At 46.3% G+C, this 18,781-nt stretch overlaps 1 non-coding gene across 1 annotated transcript; it reads left to right on the top strand.

The window, feature by feature from the left end:
* The first annotated feature begins 8,553 nt into the window (after positions 1 to 8,553).
* Trnak-cuu (transfer RNA lysine (anticodon CUU)) lies at positions 8,554 to 8,626 on the top strand. Its single transcript has one exon. It is a non-coding gene; the product is annotated as a tRNA-Lys (tRNA).
* Positions 8,627 to 18,781: the final 10,155 nt, after the last annotated feature.

Below are 18,781 nucleotides of genomic sequence, written 5' to 3'. Positions count from 1 at the left end.
TAATATATCACAAGTTATAATCACTTTATGTTTCTCATCGTTGATAACCGTTAACTGCAACACGAGTTCATTTTGTTACGGATGTTAAATACGTATTTTTCAAAACTGCGTCCTGTCAAGTGCAGGACTTTCTGTTGAACAAATGTTCCTTCATCACTATGCTTGGCCCTATGCACCCTTATGCCGCGGCCGAAACAAGTACTTTGCTGTCAATGGTTGCAACGGCAATGACTAAAATGTTGTGCTTTGTCATTTTACTTTACTGCGTAATTTTGCTTGCAAGTAGTTGCCGCCTTAAATCGCAATTCAGGTAAAGTGCTATTGTATTAAAATGTGTAATCGCTCACGCAATAAGCATTCAAAGGCACTGAAGAGTTACTCTGCTATCTTGTACGTAACTCCGCTCTTGAATTCCCACACCCTCCAGGATACTTCTCATTTTATGATAGTTTTATCCTTTCTATTACCATTATGCGAAAGGAAGCTGTCTTCAACGTTCTCTCTGATGAAGTATATGCTTTTTTTATTTTCCTAACGATAAGAGAGTGAAGTGTCAATAACAGGGCATCATTAGTTGCTGCGCGCTGGTCACGGCTAATATAGCAGCAGCTGTCTGCAAGTAAGCAGTAATTATTAAAGTAAAATATTAAGAGAATTTGGGGATTAGAATTGAATTTGTTTACTTTAGAGAACACATTGCAACTGGTGGTTGTGGTAAAACATCATTTCCGAAAAGAGTCCTGAAAGGACGTCCGACTGTTCGTCAAGCCGTAAAGGGCACTTTCCACGTCGGGACGGGGAGCCCAGGGCTCTCCGCCTCTCCTAAGGCATTTAAACATCAACTTGGAGGTTGCAACTGGACTCATCGCTGATACTGCAGCGCTTGTCTAGAGATATCCGCCTCCAAAGTTTGGAAGAAACGTACTAGTTTTCTAGCTTCTTTCGCTAGCCAGGTAAGAAGATGTATATCTTTTTGAACAAGCTCATCTTTGTCTCGATTTGGACGTGCTTTCCTTGACCTAATATCTCAAGACGTACATCGGCCCTGTGCTGGTGTCAGTGAACCCCTTCAAGCAGCTTCCGTACTTCACCAACAAGCAGGTCGACCAATACCAAGGAGCTGTAAGTATACGAAGGCGTCCCCGTTATCAATGGCTAACAGTGCACTGCGCTTTTGTGTCTTTGTCGAAAATTCGCGCTATCCCACCATAGTATTTTCAGTACGTCTCTTTAGTTTTTTTTTCTTCTCTCAACAGCATCCTTGCGCAATTCAATATGCAGCTGCTGCTAGTTTTTGTATTGCTTGAACTATTCTTCTTTTCTTTTTCTTTGATGCTACGGGAAGAATCTCGATGGTGACCTTTGCTTTACCATCAATTGCCCGAGGAGATGTACTGTACGAACTGCGCAAGTAGTGTGGGAAGCTATAGGTAACGTTTAGCACGCCATAGGTAATCAGAACGCAATTAGCAAAATTAATGTGTAACTATTGCGCGCAGTCGGGGCACCTTGCGTGGGATGCGTGCGCACGCCTAGTAAGCACAGGTGGGCCAGCTCGCGTGTGCTTCCATCGACGTCCTGTCTTTCTCGCGTGCCTCTGAACGGACATTCGCGTCACACAATCGATCAGATGGAGCGATCTTGCCTCGTGGTTGGTCGGCTTCCCGTTTCGTGGGCCGCGGCGTCGTGATCAAAACGAGCGAGCACTGAGAGAGAGAGAGAGAGAGAGAGAGAGAGAGAATGCAGCGAATAAGTATACGTGTGACGCACAAGCTTGCTTTTGCATGGTGTATTGTGCACAATTGCGATGCTCTCTCTCTCACTTGTAATGGAGAAGTAGCCGGATGCTTCCAAACCGTCCATGTAGTTCTTGGTCAAACGCATCCTTTCCTCTCTTCCTTGACGCCTGTTCGAAGCTACATCGTGCACGGTTCCCGCACGTGACGTTTACCCTCAGCGTCCTCTTTCGCTCCTTTCCTCCTAAGACGATTCTCTCTCTCTTTCTTTGGTGTGCTTGTGTGCGCGCTTGACGTTTTCGTGCGTTGCTTGTGTGAGATACAGCGAGCGACCGGTGCCATTGTCTATTTGGTAAACATTGACGACTTGTCGTGCGCCGTGCACGTATTGTCTCGCCCCCCCCCCCCCCAAAAAAAAAAAGAGAGAGAGAAACAACGTACGGGAAACGAACTACGCAGTTTTCCGCTTTCCCACCAATCACGCGTTTTTCGAAGAAGAGAGAAACAGACAGAAATATTGCCTAAGTAAAGAGAAACTTCAGGAACTCATCTTCATACGGCCTGTTCCTTTTTCTCGCTGATTTGCATTGCCATCCCTTGAGCGAAATTTTCGTGGGCTAGCCGGGCATTTACGTGCAGCTTGTATTCCGCCACTCTCACTATAAAAAACTATTCTGTACGCGGGCGTTTTCTTATTGCGTCCTTCTTGCCTTCTTATTCACCGAAACCAACATTCCCCCAGTGGCTAAGTTGTGGAACACCTTTTCCAGTATTCCCATCGTGTCCTGGTTCGTTTTTTCTCGCTCTGCATTTCGGTTCCGGCACCTTTATCTGCGCCCGCGCCCTCCTTGATACAAGCTTACGTCCCTAACACCGGAAACTTGGAGCCGCGGAGGATAGCTGCGCATAGCGTACACCTTTTTATCTGCTGGTATGTTGGCATACGCTGTTCTGCTGGTTAGATTCGCATTACCGTAGCAGTCACTTTCATCTCGCGTTTAGCCAACCATTCGTAAAAAGAAAGCAAGCAAGAAAGAAAGAAAGCGAGAGAGAGAGAGAGAGAGAGAGCGGAAGCGGGGCTAGGTGAAAGCTCAATTCAATAATGGACGAATCTTTTTCGTTAGGCGTTGCCTCCCTCTCGTCTGCCACAGGAAACTGGGAACTCCTTCTATTCTTTTGCCACTGTGAAATTTTTGTTCGTACTTTGTCTGATCGGTCTCGGAGGTTTCCCTTGTGGCGTTGGTCTCGCTATTCTGGAGAGACGAAGCTCGGTGCCGGCTAGACGACGACCGCGGCTGTGAGTAAGAAAAGGGTAACCAGCGTTTAGCAAAGGACGCCCTAGGGATGGAATACAGGAGGAGCGAGCTTGAGGACAGACATTAAGCTTGATTAGCGGTAAGCGGAAGGCGCGGGACGCATTTGTAGAGAGACGTGAAGATCGTCTCCTATACTACGTAATGGTTATCTCCCATCTGCCGGTTGTAATGTGCTTTAGGCCCGCACTGCGCAATTTTCCTGCGAATCACATTTGCTTGATTTGTGACGCTCGATGTATGAACTATAAGGCCGAGAATGCGGAGTAAGCCGAGCGGACCAATGCCGAAACATTAAAAAAACAAATGTAAAGTTTGAGGAGTCATGACAAAACTATCCTTGACTGTTACTTAAAGCAGTTTGCTGGGCCAGTTGGAATACTTAACTTTGACGCATTTCGAGCGCTTAAGCGATATAGGAGAAAAAAGAAAGAAACATGCAGATAAGGAAAAAAAGAGGGGCAGTAAGAGCGCTGGTAAGAATGCAGTAAGACTGTTACACCGAAGATATTCTTATCAAGCTTGAGAGGAAGATAAGGAGTAGTGCGGGCCATGTATGCGTCCAGATCAGATAACCGAACCGATGACCTGTTTGTTACAGTCTGGTTCCCAAGAGAAGAGAGGTAAAGTTACGATTGTCTTGCGACGATTGCTTTCCTTAACAAAAAAGGGTTGTTGAAGATATCTGAAAGTGTATTCAATATATGCCGGGAGGACAACCAGAGCTGTAACGTCCTATTTGCTACCCTGCACTAGGGGAAGGGGAAGTGGAAGTCTGATAAAACAATAGGCTGCCCACATTCACTGTATTATGAGTTGTCTGCGGTGAGCGCGCATTCGTGGCTCTCAGTAACGTTACTCTTAGCTCATAGGTTGGCGGATGGGTGAAGTCCATCAAATATTTCGTCTGTATAAGTAAGTGCTGTAGCCCAAGGCAGTGTTTCTACTTCACCCCAGGTGCCGCTGTAGATAGATGTCTAGGAGATAATAGACCCTCTTAACGGTGCACGCGCCGAAGAATAAATAAATTCTGGAGCATTTCAGCGGCTTTGTTTTGGTGGTCACTTTCCCAAACGAGCTAGATACAGGCAACTCCGGAACACGGCTATGCAGTGCTGCAATTTAGTGAATGGCAAAAAAAAAAAACGGGGGTTGGTCTAATGCGCTAGGTTAAATGAAAACACGATAAGGCCAGCGGCATAAGTCACGTTTTCTTAATTTTAGTGTTCGCTGTCTGCCTGTTCCCGGTACAGCCAGGAAGCTGCAGCGCGCGGTCAAACCGCACCTCCCTGCAAGCGTTTCGCAAGCATGAAAGAAACTACTTTGTGGCACACGGTGGTTTCAGCTAACTGTCTGGCGCCTGGCTGTACACACTTTCGCCTTTGTGACATTGAAAGAGGGCCTCGCCCAGTGCGCCTTGCATAACCCTTGCTTTGCCCGCGATTGGCCACGCCTGCGCGCTCGTGCGTCAGCAAAGCGCAAAAACTGGGCTTCTCGTAATCTTCTCCAAGACGCTGGTTAATGCGCCTCGGATTGTTCTTGTTGAGTAACGCCAGTCGCCCTAACGATAGCAACCCCCCTCTACCCACGCCGAGCCGAGTACGTGAGAGCAGGTACCGTGCTCCGCACCAATTAAGCCCGTGCCCGTTCAGAGTGGCGTAATCTCGGCAATTCCTCTCTATTCTGTATCTAATGGTCCGAAGTGCGAGGACCGTTTGGCGCTCATTTGGTTGTTGTGCATTGGGGATCGTTGATTGATTGAGTAGGACGCCTTTATTATGATAGACACGCTTGTATTCGGGACGCTCCCGTCTATACTACTGCAAGCTGGCCTTTACTACAGTGACACGACCAGCTATGACGACTGGATACATCATAACAGACTCCACAAGACATTGCGTCACTTCATACGCAGCACCGCTCTTACAACTAACGCCTAATGCACATGTCAGACAAAGCAGCATGACTGAATGGCCAGCCTATATCGCAATAAAAATATAGGAATCATTACGACTGTGTCACACGTCTGGGAGCAAAAGGGTTACGCGGCCGTTGTCCGGTTCAGCTGAATTGCGGGTTCTTAAGTTCGATGCGGTGAGAATTATCAGAGAAATTCAGCGGAAAAAAACACCTTTCTGCTGGAGTGGCCTTTGTTTGTCGATGCTACATTTACTTCGCGAATGCATTGTGTACAATGCATAAACTCGTCCCAAATGTTTGTCAACTTCGACTCAAGAGCGTGAGCCCTGCATTGTCCATTCTGCGCACATGTGTGTTCGTCTTTTTTTTTTTTTTGGTTCCTCGTGTCACTTCTCCATGCCATTCAAACTTCGTGCAACTGCTGGCTACAGAAAAATTGGTAGTATTAATAATACCATATAAGTAAATAGCATCTAGGCTTTTACTTGCCAAAATCACGACATGATGATGAGGCACGCCGTAGTGAAGGGCTCCGGGAATTTTTACCATGTGGTGTTCTTTAACGTGCACTGACATCGCACGGTACACGGGCCTCTAGCATTTCGCCTCCATCGAAATGCGACCTCTGCGGCTGGGATCAAACCCGTGACTTTCGGGTCAGCAGCCGAGCACCGTAACCACTGTACTACCGCAGCCGACAATACCATAAAATTAAACCATGACTCGCCGAAATGAATGTCACAGTTTGCAATGTATAAAGGACTCGATTCATTCCCGAACTTATTCATTTACCCTACCTTCCGAGTGGTACCCAATATTTATGGCGAGATCTAAGCTCAGTTTGGGCTGTGTGGCATAGTGTCTTACCAGGTGGTACAGTCTTTATCGCCGTATAAGTTTAAATAGATTAAAGAAAAAAAAACATCCGCAGCGCTTTAGCTTAGTTCCAGCGCGGCCGTACCTAGCGGCTCTCGCGTCGCGCTGCTCAGTTGAGGCTCGCTGATAAGGAGGAGATGCAAGAATCCTCGTGAAGTTAGAGTTCGGTGTACGTTAAAAAAAGAACCATATGGGATGAAGGTTAATCTAGACCTGACTACTGCGGCGTGCCCCGTAAATAGACTGCGGTTTCGACACGATTTAATCAGCTACCTACAATCCTCCCCCCTCCCCCCCTCACATTTTGTCCAGAAGAAAAAATAACGTGAATGTTTAATAGAACGTTTAGAAGATCTTGTGAAGGAGTGTATCGCAATCGTACAGCTTAGCGGCAATTCTTCATGCAGATCAAAAACCAGAGCAGGTTTCGCTTTGTCCCACACCCCCAGGAGGCTGTAATGGCGCGTGTGTGTGTGTTATATTTGTTTACGTATTTTTATCCCTCTCTTTACTCGAGCCACGTCCTTCACGCAAATCCCCAGGGTTTGCGCGGCTGCTGCCTGTTTGGGCGATGGGGTAAACCCGCCGCATGTATGACCTCATCTCGCTGGCGGGACGAGTTGATCCTCCTCAAAAAAAAAAAAGTGAACGTGCATAATTAAATTACGAGCTTCCAGCCACCTTCGGTGGCGTCGCACATTGGTGCAGTAACTAGGAAGACACAGTCGTCACCGCGGCATCTAGACCCACCGCGCACGACCATTCGCGGCTCACGAAGTCGGTAAGAATTTCACTGACGCGCGCGATGCGTACAACGGGAGAAAGTCATCGCAGCGTAAACACTCCCCAGCAGAAGGTCAGGAAGTTAAATTACTTGTCCAGTAACCTCGTGGGCCAAACTTTTTCCGGCGCGTCCCGATCAAACACGGAGCGCGCAGTGAAACAAACGTGGGTCGAGAAGCGTTCCTCGGGAGCCACGCGGCGTGTTGGCTTCACAGCAGGACGCTGCTCGGAGAACTCGGCAGGAGCAACGCACGCGCGCTTCGGGTACACGTGTAAGGGCGAGGGGCGAAACCATGGCGCGCCCACGGTTCGTTGGGCTCCCTGCCGCTGGCCCGATTACGCATGCAGATGAGCCCTTCCACGGTGCCGTCCTCTCCTTCCTACCTCCGCCTCACCTGGCGCCCTGAGCACGTCCCGTCGTGTTGCTTGTTGTCTACCCCCCCCCCCCCCTTTTCCTTTCACCGACTTTTACAACCCTGAACAACTCGAAAAAACCTCGCTCCGTATGTCATTTCATCGTTTCCCCGTGCGGCGTTGTCGCGCTGCGGCTTTATTTTTCTGTGGTATTCTTGGTTCGGCGCGCGCTGCCATCGCTCTTTCGCTCATACTCCGACTGCCCGCTCTCATTGATTCCTTGCCATTCCCGAGACAGTGCCCGTGTTTGCGCGTCCAATACATGTGCACTGCGCTTCTGTAGCGCTTTGGGATTATTACTGAAGGCGAATTTTGCTGCTATTTAGATGACTCGGTACACGAGGAGGAGACGGTATCGCTGTTATCGTAGAGTTGTTTGGAATGTAGCATGGTTTCTTGAAAAGAGGCGCGAGAAGAAAGAAAAAAAGAAAGAAGGAAAGAAAAAAAAGAAAGAAAGAAAGAAAGAAAGAAAGAAAGAAAGAAAGAAAGAAAGAAAGAAAGAAAGAAAGAAAGAAAGAAAGAAAGAAAGAAGGAAAGAAAGAAAGAAAGAAAGAGAATACGATGAGAGAAATGAAAATGTTGTTGGTGGTGGAATTATTGATTCACGAAGATGGGACTCAGAGAGGGGCTTATGTTCTGCATCCCTCAGAGACCGCGAGCGAGAGTTATTTCTTTGAGACATGTAACGCGGTATAATGCTTCTTGCGCTCGTCGCTTGGGACATCTGATATGCGAAACGCATTTCATATGGCGTGTACTAAGTGGGACTGTCGTACGCCGAGTTTTGCCTTTGACAGTGCGGTTTCGAAAACGTGGTGCAACAGCTCCGCTCAGCGGCGCCTATGTTTTGCGGTCAACCGTAGCAACCCGCTTGTTCATCCTGCGCAGGCGGGGCGATGGAACAATTAGGTTTGATGGATGCAGAGCGCCAACGGGTGTTGAAGTGCGCGTGTGACGCAAAATAGTCTGATTGAAAGAGGAAAATTTTGAGGGCTCGTTACTTTGTTTGACACAACCTTAATGAAAACCAACAAATAAGGAAGCCAAGGAAGATGTAGGGGACGTTAATTGTTCTGTTTTATCTGTACTGTGCTAATTATAATATAAATGTGAAGATAGTAAAGGAGACGAAAAGACAACTTGCCGCCGGCAGGGACCGAACCTGCAACCTTCGGATAACGTGTCCGATGCTCTACCTAATGAGCTACGGCGGCGGTCGTCCTCTCCTCCACTTTATCGAGTATTTGTGCGCATGGGAACCTGGGAGTTAGTCATTTCTTCTTTCATTCATTCATAGCGAGGGTATCCTTCCGGCAGATTTGATGCCTTCAGGTAGTACGCGAGGGCTTATTTGTCAGCTGTCCGCCCGTTAGAACATCACGTGCTAGGTGGTGCCAGCTGGCAAAAGAAAGTGTGTTCCAGATTTGCCGTCGTGGCTACGAGCGGCGCTGAATAACACTCCCAGGTTTTCATGGACGTAAATACGCGATAAAGCGGAAGAGAGGACGACCGCCGCCGTAGCTCAATTAGTAGAGCGTCGGGCGCTTTATCCGAAGGTTCCAGGTTCGATCCCTGCCGGCGGCAAGTTGTCATTTTGTCCACTTTAATTTCTTCACATTTATGTTATGATTATTACAATACACTTAAAACAGTACAATTAACGTCCCCTATACTTTTCTTGGCTTCACTGGCTCTTGGTTTTTCAGCAAAGTGATTTGCCTAGCGTAGACGTGGAATTTGAGATGAACGCGTGAAATGAATGTGATCGGTGGGGAGTATGTGGCAGTCTTTGTTCCACTCCACTGTATTGATGCCAGGAGAGAGAGAGAGAGATAACGAGAGCAAGGAGGGGAAAGGCAGGGTTGTCATACTGGCGAGCGTCTGGCTTGCTACCCTGCAGGGGGGGGGGGGGGGGGGGGGGAGTGGTGATAGAAAGAGTTATACACGGACACTGACAGCATTATGTCTACGTGAAAGGTATCGCAGGAGTCACTCAGGCCGGTCACTCTCTCTCACCCAACGTCCACTCAAGGCGGTGCACTTCAAGCACTGAACTACTTATCGAAAACCAATTAACGGCAGCGACAGATGTTGTCAGGGTTCGGATATCTTTTACTCCGAAAACGATTTTGAGTCCAGCCCGTTTAAGGTTGTATGAAACGAGAGGAGGGGGTTGGGAAAACAAGTGGGGGGAAGAAGTATATGTGTACGTTGGAACAAAGACGTTACTGCAAGTATAACAAAGGATGGTATTTGCTGTCGCGGATTTTTCTCTCTAGGCACAAGCAGCGTTGAACGAGTGAGCCACATATGCATATTCGCAGTGTTTGATCGGCGGCATTGGCGCAGCCATCTTGACCTTAGGTAACCGCTTAAGCCCGTCGTAAGCGGTATCGAAGGTATTGTGCCTAAATTCAGCATACGTAACGTGCTCCCGGCACGAAAATTCTGATAGCATTCAGGGTACTTCGGATCAAAAAGTCTAGAGAACGGTGTATGGCCTATCCAACATGAATAAAAAAGAAAAAGAACAAAAGAAATTGCCTCTGCTTATGACGTACCTGTACACCCATCATTGCTTATTTCTCGTACTTTTTTCGAGGTGGGTGAGTTAAACAGCGCTGCCAGCTGTGGGAAATACCACCGTCCTTAGAACGTCGTTAGTTCGTCCATAAACAGAGGCTTAGTTGAAGCTCGGCTGCCACTGCGATGCCACGAAACGGCCCAATTTCAGCCCGGCCTCGTCATCTCCCCGTCGTCAGATGGTGTAATGGCCAAAAAAATTTTGCGCATTTTAGCTTGAGAATATCTCACTTTCCTCCTTTCTTAAAAAAAAAGAAATAGCGGGGTGGGGCGGTTTCTAGAGAAGGGCCTCCGCGTCGGCTCATTTATTTTGATAGCCTACCTGCGCCGCTACTCCCGCTCTGTTCAGCGTTGATCTACAGCGCAGGCTCTTTATCACTGCATTAACAGGCGCTCGCTATTGTGCTGTCACGGTTAAGCATGAATTCAGTCTGATGGCACGCTCGTTATACACCGCGACTCGCGGGAGAACATGCGTGAAACGGAGGGCTCCCCCGCAAAAACGGCGGCTCGCTTTCACGTTCCTAGGGGAGCTCACCTGTGCCGCACCCCGAGCGTCATTACAGAAGGCGCGTCCATTTCGCGGCGCGGTTATCGAGCGGCGGCAGCTATCCGCACCTGCTGTCTCTTTGGTTTCCCCGTACTTCACGCTATTTTGCGCCCCGTATGCCGCGGTTATGATTTCTCGGTTCCGTATTTGCATGTAAGACACACACGTAGACAGGGTGTGGATGTTAACTGCTAGTTTCCATTTTGCTTAAGGTTAGCGAGAGACCGGAGTTAATTTCATAGATCGGCGAGCAGCGAGAAACTCGCTCTTGTGTTTTTTCTGTCTAAACGCCTAAATGATTTGCCGTGGTTAGACAACTGTTTTCTATGATTGTCGTTAAACCGTATGTAGACAGCCGCGTTTAGAAGCGTGATTTGGGGCTATTTTATGTTGACAACTTGTTTCTCATTACTACACGTTGTTTAGCAGATGTTAGCTATTTTATATACGCCGGTTTCTCCTTTTCACAGATAATAACATTCGTGAAAATCACAGCAATGAAAAGAACGACATAAAAGGAGCAGCTAGGGACAGTTCACGTGTCAGTAAAGCCACACAAAATACGTATGCACAATGTCTATGTCCTCCGATTATGTCAACTTATAACTCTACGTAGCGTGTAATCGATACTGGCGATTCGAAAGGCATGACGTCGTCCTAGCCAGACTTGTACACGTTACGGAAAATAAGTAACCGACTACAATTACAATTACTTCCTTTAAAATATAATTGATTACAGTGGTCAATTACAGCCCCAGAAAAGTAACTGAGCAATTACAGAAGTGTGATCGATTACTTTTGCGTGACTTTCCTTCAAAATTTTATGGCCTTAACACAATAACACAAGTTTACTCAGACTACAACTAACCACAGTAGCTTGCAAAAAATCGTCGGCACAGGGGATTTCTACGGAACAACAGATGCGTCCTCAGGTGTGGGACCACAGCAGGGGTGGTTCAATTCCTCGATCAATAGCTTCGGATTTTGGCAGGAAAAGTAATATATTACCGGTAATCAATCGCGAAAAAATGTAACTGAATTACCCATAACGTTAGTTTTGAAAAAAGTGATCAATTACATTACAAAATTACAAGAAAATGTAATTCATTACAAGTAATCGATTACTTGTAACGCGTTACGTACAACTCTGGTCCTAGCCAATGGAGAAGGACAAGAATAATCAAAAACGAAAAGAAACTACACGCAATAGGGCCACTAACTTCCTGTAATTCCTGTATTTATATCAATGAAAATTCTGATTCTAACTTGTTACCTTTGGACTGGGTGTTCATTTGCACAAATAATCGTAAAACACTCTGAGATCGAACCCAAGCCGTCCGCGTGGCAAGCAGGTGTTCTACCATAGAGCCACTCCATTTCTTTTTCTCTTTCATGGTATTCGCAAATTTGTAATAAAGAGCAACTCCACTGCTTGGAAGTGCACTGAAATTAACTTTAATGCTTCGCAAACATATGCGTCCTGTGTACAGGTGTCATAGTACGAGATGTAATATCGCAGTAAAACGGGGTACAAGCGTATATTGCCATCGGGCGTCCCACCATGTGAACTGCATAATGGGTTGGTGGTTTAAAGCCGGCCACCCATCACAAAAGGCACACACATTAGTGCACGCGTTCCCTTACAAACACGTAGTTGGTGCATCGCAACTTCGAAAAAGTATCACGCGCGTAATTGCTGCTGGTACAGAGGGCATAGACATTAGTGCGCGCATTCTCTTACACACACGTAGTGCGTACACTGTTGTCATAAAAGTCTGTTGAAGAGGGCGGAAACCTTTACCTTTAGTATACGCGCGCGTGTGTGTGTGTGTGCGTGTGTGTGTGTGTGTGTGTGTGTGTGTGTGTGTGTGTGTGTGCGCGCATGCGTGCGTGCGTGCGTGCGTGCGTGCGTGCGTGTGTGTGTGTGTGTGTGTGTGTGTGTGTGTGTGCGTGCATGCGTGCGTGCGTGCGTGCGTGCGTGTGGGACCGGGTGACTGAACATAATGACAAGCGAAACAGAGCACGATGAGGATGGGGCCGGGGATCGCTATCGCGTTAAACTCTTAAAAGAAGCTTAAGCGTCCCCCAATTTTTTTTAGAACGATACCTTGCAACATGAGTTCTGTCATGATTCGGCGTACAGGTACATGCTGCGCATGAATATAGAATTTGTATTACCAGAGAATTAGAGGATATTCAAAATAATAATAATAATAATAATAATAATAATAATAATAATAATAATAATAATAATAATAATAATAATAATAATAATAATAATAATAATAATAATAATTTCTGGGGTTTCGCGTGCCAAAACCCAGATATGATTATGAGGCACGCAGGAGTGGAGGGCTCCGGAAATTTCGACCACCTGATGTTCCTTAACGTGCACTGACATCGCAGAGCACACGGGCCTTTAGTATTTCGCCTCCATCGAAATGCTACCACCGCAGCCGGGACCGAACTCGCGACTTTCTGGTCAGCAGCCGAGCCCCGTAACCACTGCACTACCTTGGAGGACGGAGTATACAAAATAAGCGCCAGCAGATGCACTATTGGGACTTAAATTGGTGCAAATTTTATATCACTTGCAACGGTCGCGAAGGTCGCGAGTCACGACTGTTTTTTTTTTTTACTTCTAGGGTTTCCGGGAAAAAAACAACGAGTAGTCGGTTTAACGGGCCTGAATAAAAACTTATCGGAAGAGCTGTCCCACTTGGAGGGAAACTATAAAGTTTCGTTAAAAGAAATCGATATCTTACGCCCGTGCAGCGCGCTATTTATGCAAAATAGCACGCCTAAGGAAGCGGTTCATTTCCGCGCAAACGAAATCTCGGAAACGGAATCGTCTAGAGACCGTAATTTTGTACGCTATAGTTACACATTGCAGTGTGATCACCTTATGAGGCGGAATTGGCTATACATGATACTGAAGGACACTAAAGGAAAGCTATGATTTTTCAAGGGCTCGTTTATCTTTGTTAGACACAATATTAATGAGAACTAACAGACAATAACGCCAAGGAAAGTACAGGGGGTGTTGTCTGTAGTATTTAGAATGTAAATGTGAAGAAGTAAAGTGGACGAAAAGATGACTTGCCGCCGGCAGGGACCGAACCTGCGACCTTCGAATAACGCGTCCGATGCTCTACCACTGAGCTACGGCGGCGGTCATCCTCCCGTCCACTTTCTGGGGTATATATGTTGATTAAACCTAGGAGTGTTAGTCAGCGCCAATCGCAGCCATGGCGGCGAGTGTGGAACACTCTTTTTTTTGCCTCTAAGAAAAACACGTCGATGAACAATGTTAGAAGAGGATCCAATTGGCCAATATTCACTGCTGGAATAGAGAATGGGGAAAACGGATAAGGGGAACGTTGTCGCGTGATTGGTTGTTCGATAGTTACGTCATATGAAATGACGTCATTACGGCAATGAAGCAATAAAGGGGAGCGGGAAAGAGGGCAAATGGATAATCGCAAGGTTGTCGTTCCCCTTAATGCTTATAGGATTGTTACACAGGATGCTTTAAAGCTATTGCAGCTACTGAAGCATTAATGCCCATATTTAATGGGTGAACTAGAATTGGGATGCCTGTAGCATGTTAGTTGCTACGACAAAAACGCGAGAAAGCAATTGTAAATTCACGCAATAGGCAGTGGAATGGGATAAGAAGAGATATTCGTGAATAATGAGCTAATGGGTAAACGCACTGCACTGCTGAAACTGAAAAAGTAAGAAAAAAAAGGGGGCTATAACAGATTATTTCACAGGTGTGTTCATTGTTCAAATGCCCTAATTGCCTTTCTTCGCTGAAAAGAGAGGGCAGTAGTTTATGTGTTTATTTCAAGAGGCTGGTGCAGTTGCCGCTGTTCTCATGCAGGCTTTTGGAATCGCCTGCTGAACACCATCAAACCCAACGGTCTGAGTACATCGCGTTTTATACTGTTTCGTAAAGATTGAATATCCTCAGAGAACTGAAAAATGTTCTAGCGTAAAACGAGAAAACTAGAAAATGTACAAAGAGAGCTCATTAGCTCCCCTGTCCGCTCTTCTTGCATCGGTATTCCTTTCTAGTAAGGAATCACCACTTCCAGTCAATGGAATACCTTTCGTGTTACCGCGCGTACAACGTGGCTTAGAATTCTCAGTATCACTTTCTTTCTTTCTTTCTTTCTTTCTTTCTTTCTTTCTTTCTTTCTTTCTTTCTTTCTTTCTTTCTTTCTTTCTTTCTTTCTTTCTTTCTTTCTTTCTTTCTTTCTTTCTTTCTCTCTTTCTTTCTCTCTTTCTCTCTTTCTCTCTTCTCTCTTTTCTTTCTTTCTTTCTTTCTTTCTCTCTTTCTTTCTTTCTTTCTTTCTTTTCTTTCTTTCTCTCTTTCTTTCTTTCTTTCTTTCTTTCTCTCTTTCTTTCTTTCTTTCTTTCTTTCTTTCTCTCTTTCTTTCTTTCCCTCTCACACTGATTAAGTTACGTAACGGTGAAATGTTGAAGCTTTAAATTCAATTTATAAGTTTCTGTATAACATATATAAACGGAACGTATGGTTCGCTTGATTCCTGCCACTATAAACCTCCTCCGCTGCCTCTCTTTCTCTCACCACTCCGATTTATTTATAGTTGAGAAAGTTTTGTTCGCTATTCTACTCACCACTTGTCTTTTTTTTTTTTTTTTTGGGAAGGGGGGGGGGGTCGATAGGTGGCATCCCTTTCCAAGTGGCTTCTTCTGTGCCTTTCTCATTTACGTATACATAAGTTCTTGAACCTCTGTCACAGACCTCCTAAACATTCGTGTAACTAGCTGCTTTATTTCTTACCGTCCACTACAAATTTATCTAACATTCCTTTCTTACCCCTCTCCTTGTACCCTTTCTCTCGCTTTCTCCTTTACCTTATGTTCTCGCTTAACTTCAAACCATTTCCAGCGAGGAAATCAATGGCGGCACCGCAAAGAAAGCCTTGGCAACAACACAATAGGGAGTGCCAGGAAGGAATGTCAATGATTCCCCTTTCCTTTTTAAAACCGCCGCTCCCCATTAGGGAATTGGGCCACGAGGCCAGAAAAGAATAGGACCTCTAGCTTGAGCCGAAACACGGGGTTAAAGTAAGGGTGGGGTGGGGGGAGTAGTTCCAGGCTAAGAATGGATGACTGCAGGATAAAACAGAGGCCAAGGAATAGAAGGAAAAGAAGCGACAAAAAAGAAATTAAAGAAAGGCGGGCTGCGTGGCGCAAGTAAAGCACTGGAGGACGCTGCTCACTTCCTCCACGGAATACTTGAATGCGCTCCGCTTCATCTTATGAATGTACGCCCCGTGCTGCTCGTTTCACCTATTTACCATCGTGTTGCTAACGGCTGAATCCCTTCTTTCTTCATTAAATGTGTTTGTAGGAGAGGCTCGCATCATGTGTGATGCTTGTTAATCATTGTATTTGATACTCGATAGCTTTACTGTGTGCGACAGCCCGCAAAGTTAGTTACATGGTAGTCGCTTGCAGTTCGCTTATACTTTTTGTTTTACCGAGCGAGCTCTCACACGCCCTATCACATTTAAATGCGTAATTGGCCTGTAGACCGTACTGACCGACACTATCGTATATAGTGGCCTAGCCTGGCTGTATCCAAGAACGTATACTCAGCACTTTTCCTTCATTCGCTTTTTGTCGCTGCTCAAAACGGCAGTGGTTGCCCTCCTTAGCAGCCCTAAATGGGAATCAATCAATCAATCAATCAATCAATCAATCAATCAATCAATCAATCAATCAATCAATCAATCAATCAATCAATCAATCAATCAATCAATCAATCAATCAATCAATCACATTGCTACCCGCGTGCAATGCACAGGCAGGCGTAGATATCCTGTAGTCTGTTTCTCAACAAAACACTTAACAAAACACGTTTCTCAAGCCGTTTTTATTCTTATTGGGGGATTGCCCTAACGCTCGCAACAAACTTACGTCGCGCACGTACGGCGTGATGTTGTTCAGCGTGCAGCCAAGTCGTCAATGCTTCCAGCGCTACGAAGGCGCTGTTTTCACTACAGCGATGCACTGACCTCAACATGTATTTCTATTAGAGTCACAGAGAGTACATAGCGTGAACTCGGCGAAAACTCACCACGGCCTGATTGGTGTGTTTTATTTTATATATAACGTTGCATAAAGCTGCAGTATCGTAGTAGGCGAGCAGCGAGGCAGACTTCCAAACATGTAGGTCTCTGTCTCTCCTAGTGGAATTAAAAGCACGAATGAAAAACAACACCCGCTAGCTAAGGCTATAAATTAGCCGGAAGGAAGTCCGAAGACAAAGGGGGCCTCGTCGAACTAAAGAATGAGCCTAGTCAGTGCCACGGGTCAGAGGTCACGCTTGATTAGCGGCGACCTTCACCCATTCCGGTCGGGAGAGCGATTCGTTAGGCAGCGCGTTCGACCGCGTGCCGCAAAGACGATGCAGCTTGAAGCGCAGCGGCGAGGCCGTGGAAACGCCTGCATTGTCCCCCACGACGCGAAGCGCCCCGAGTCGCTTCGCAACGGCCGCTATAGATTTAAAAAGCGACGTGGTGCGCCATTCGATTGACACCGCGCTACGTTCTTCGCGATCGTTTATCTTAGTCGGGTAGCTAGTCGTTTGTTAATATCGTCTTCTGTGAACATTTTGTTAATTTACTTATCGAAACAAGGTGATCACCGAAAGATTAAAACTTGGAAGTGATCAACGCCGATCGAACAATGAGTACCGCTAGAACCAACTTTTCGACCAGGAGGTTTGGCGTTTGTCAGGGCCGCGACTGGTTTGTCACAACCTGGCGAAGTTTTCGCCGGACTTGCGTGACGCAGCATCTGCTGCCCTTACAAAGAGACGTCCTCTTCTCGAAACGTTCACGCCAGAGATGTCAAATTTTCGACCGTCCAGTGTTGATTACGAGAGTTATATATGTTGACTTAGCGTGTGGTGAGGCGATCAAAAAAAGACGCCCTGTGTTGGAAATTTCAATATTGATTCTTAGCACAAGTATTTCCTTAACTCGCACTTAAAAGAAAACAATGCAGACGTTTTCGCCCTCTCAACTCCTCCCAACGTCTTATGCGGCTTCCGCAGCCGAGGATGAAACCTGTGACTAGTTGCTAAGCAACAAAACATCGTACAGCACCGGTGGAAAAAAGCAAAATGTAAACCATCTCCGATTTCATTTGACTGCTTAGCTTGCAGAAGTATAGCGATTGTCTAAGCGTGGGCTCACCATTCTGTGCAATATCGGAATGCCAACATCATAAACTATTGCCGCAGAAAGCGATGAAGTCACTGCTTCTGTTTTTAAGAATACCACACGTGAAGAAACGACTGTAAAGCCTGAATTATTTCCTTTTCGCAAATGACGATGATGATAATAAAGCTTTATTAAACATGAATGGTTCATCGGCTTACTAGAGGTAATGGCGTTTGAGAACAAGACCTCAGTGTAATAAGCAGGGGCAGCTGTCGATACAGAGATACACCATACGGATAATGCCAGGCTACACAGTGAAAGTATGATGCCCTCGTAGAACATGGCTGGCCTTGGGAACGGTATTGCTCAAATATGCGTAAGAAGATCTCGGCAGAGGCGTCGGCTACTGCCCTACTGTGACGTTTATAAAAAAGAGAAACCACCTAAAATTATATTGGATACGTATGATACCGTAGAATAAGTTTACTTAATACAAGGGCCAATTAACTGCCGGGATAACAATGAAAACTAATTGAATGACTTCATTGAAAGAGTAGACGGTTTTTCTTCGAACAGCTGGGATCGTTGCGGCACCTGGCGGAGCCGATCTCAAGTACGCTCTTCTTTCTACGTGGCCTCTGAGATCCGCTCCAGCAGTGCGACGGAAGACGAAGTTAACCCAAGGAATACGCCAGGACGCACGAACGCCGGTGTGCTGAGATAGTTTTCGTTTCTAAGAAACCTACGTGTCTTTCATCTTTCTTTCTTCTCCTTCTTTCGCCGCCTCTCTCTTTTTGTGGACAAAAAAAAAACGCAGTAAGGAGAGATTGAGAGCGCAATAACGACTGTTTAATATATATACTTATGCTTGCTTTCATACAACATATAGGAAAGCAGCGACGTTAACCGAGGTTCTGTCTCACTCCACGCGGCGTTGTTCTGTATACGCGCGTGTATCGAGGCGCGGGCATCGCTTCTACTGACGTTGTTCGACGCCCTGCGTGCAGAATAAACTATTGATCCTGCCTGCCGCGAATCGAGCTGTCTGCCGGACCGAGACGGGCCGAAATTGAATCCCATGGTACGTTTGTCTCGAATGAATCATGGCGAAGTAATGTGTCCCGACCGGGAACCGTTATACCCCTTTTTGCTGCCCGCCCTCTCTTCCTCTCTCCCTCCCTTACCCAGCTTCCGCACCGGTTCCTCCTTCCTGCTCTGGGCGTCGGCGAAATTCGTAACAGGCGATAGGTGTGTTGTTTGCACCGTACGGCCTTGCGCGAATCTCATGGAAGGGGACGTGCATTACGAAATTCCTTGAATCGACGTTGGCATAGACAGGACAAAGCCGGAAATGTTGGAGCTATTGTGTAGTCAAGGTTATTACGCCCGCCTCCTGTGTGT

This window comes from Rhipicephalus sanguineus, unplaced genomic scaffold (assembly GCF_013339695.2).
Source record: "Rhipicephalus sanguineus isolate Rsan-2018 unplaced genomic scaffold, BIME_Rsan_1.4 Seq8358, whole genome shotgun sequence".
Lineage (NCBI taxonomy): Eukaryota > Metazoa > Arthropoda > Arachnida > Ixodida > Ixodidae > Rhipicephalus > Rhipicephalus sanguineus.
Note: the sequence above shows the minus strand (reverse complement) of the source record. Positions and strands in the feature narration are given on the sequence as shown.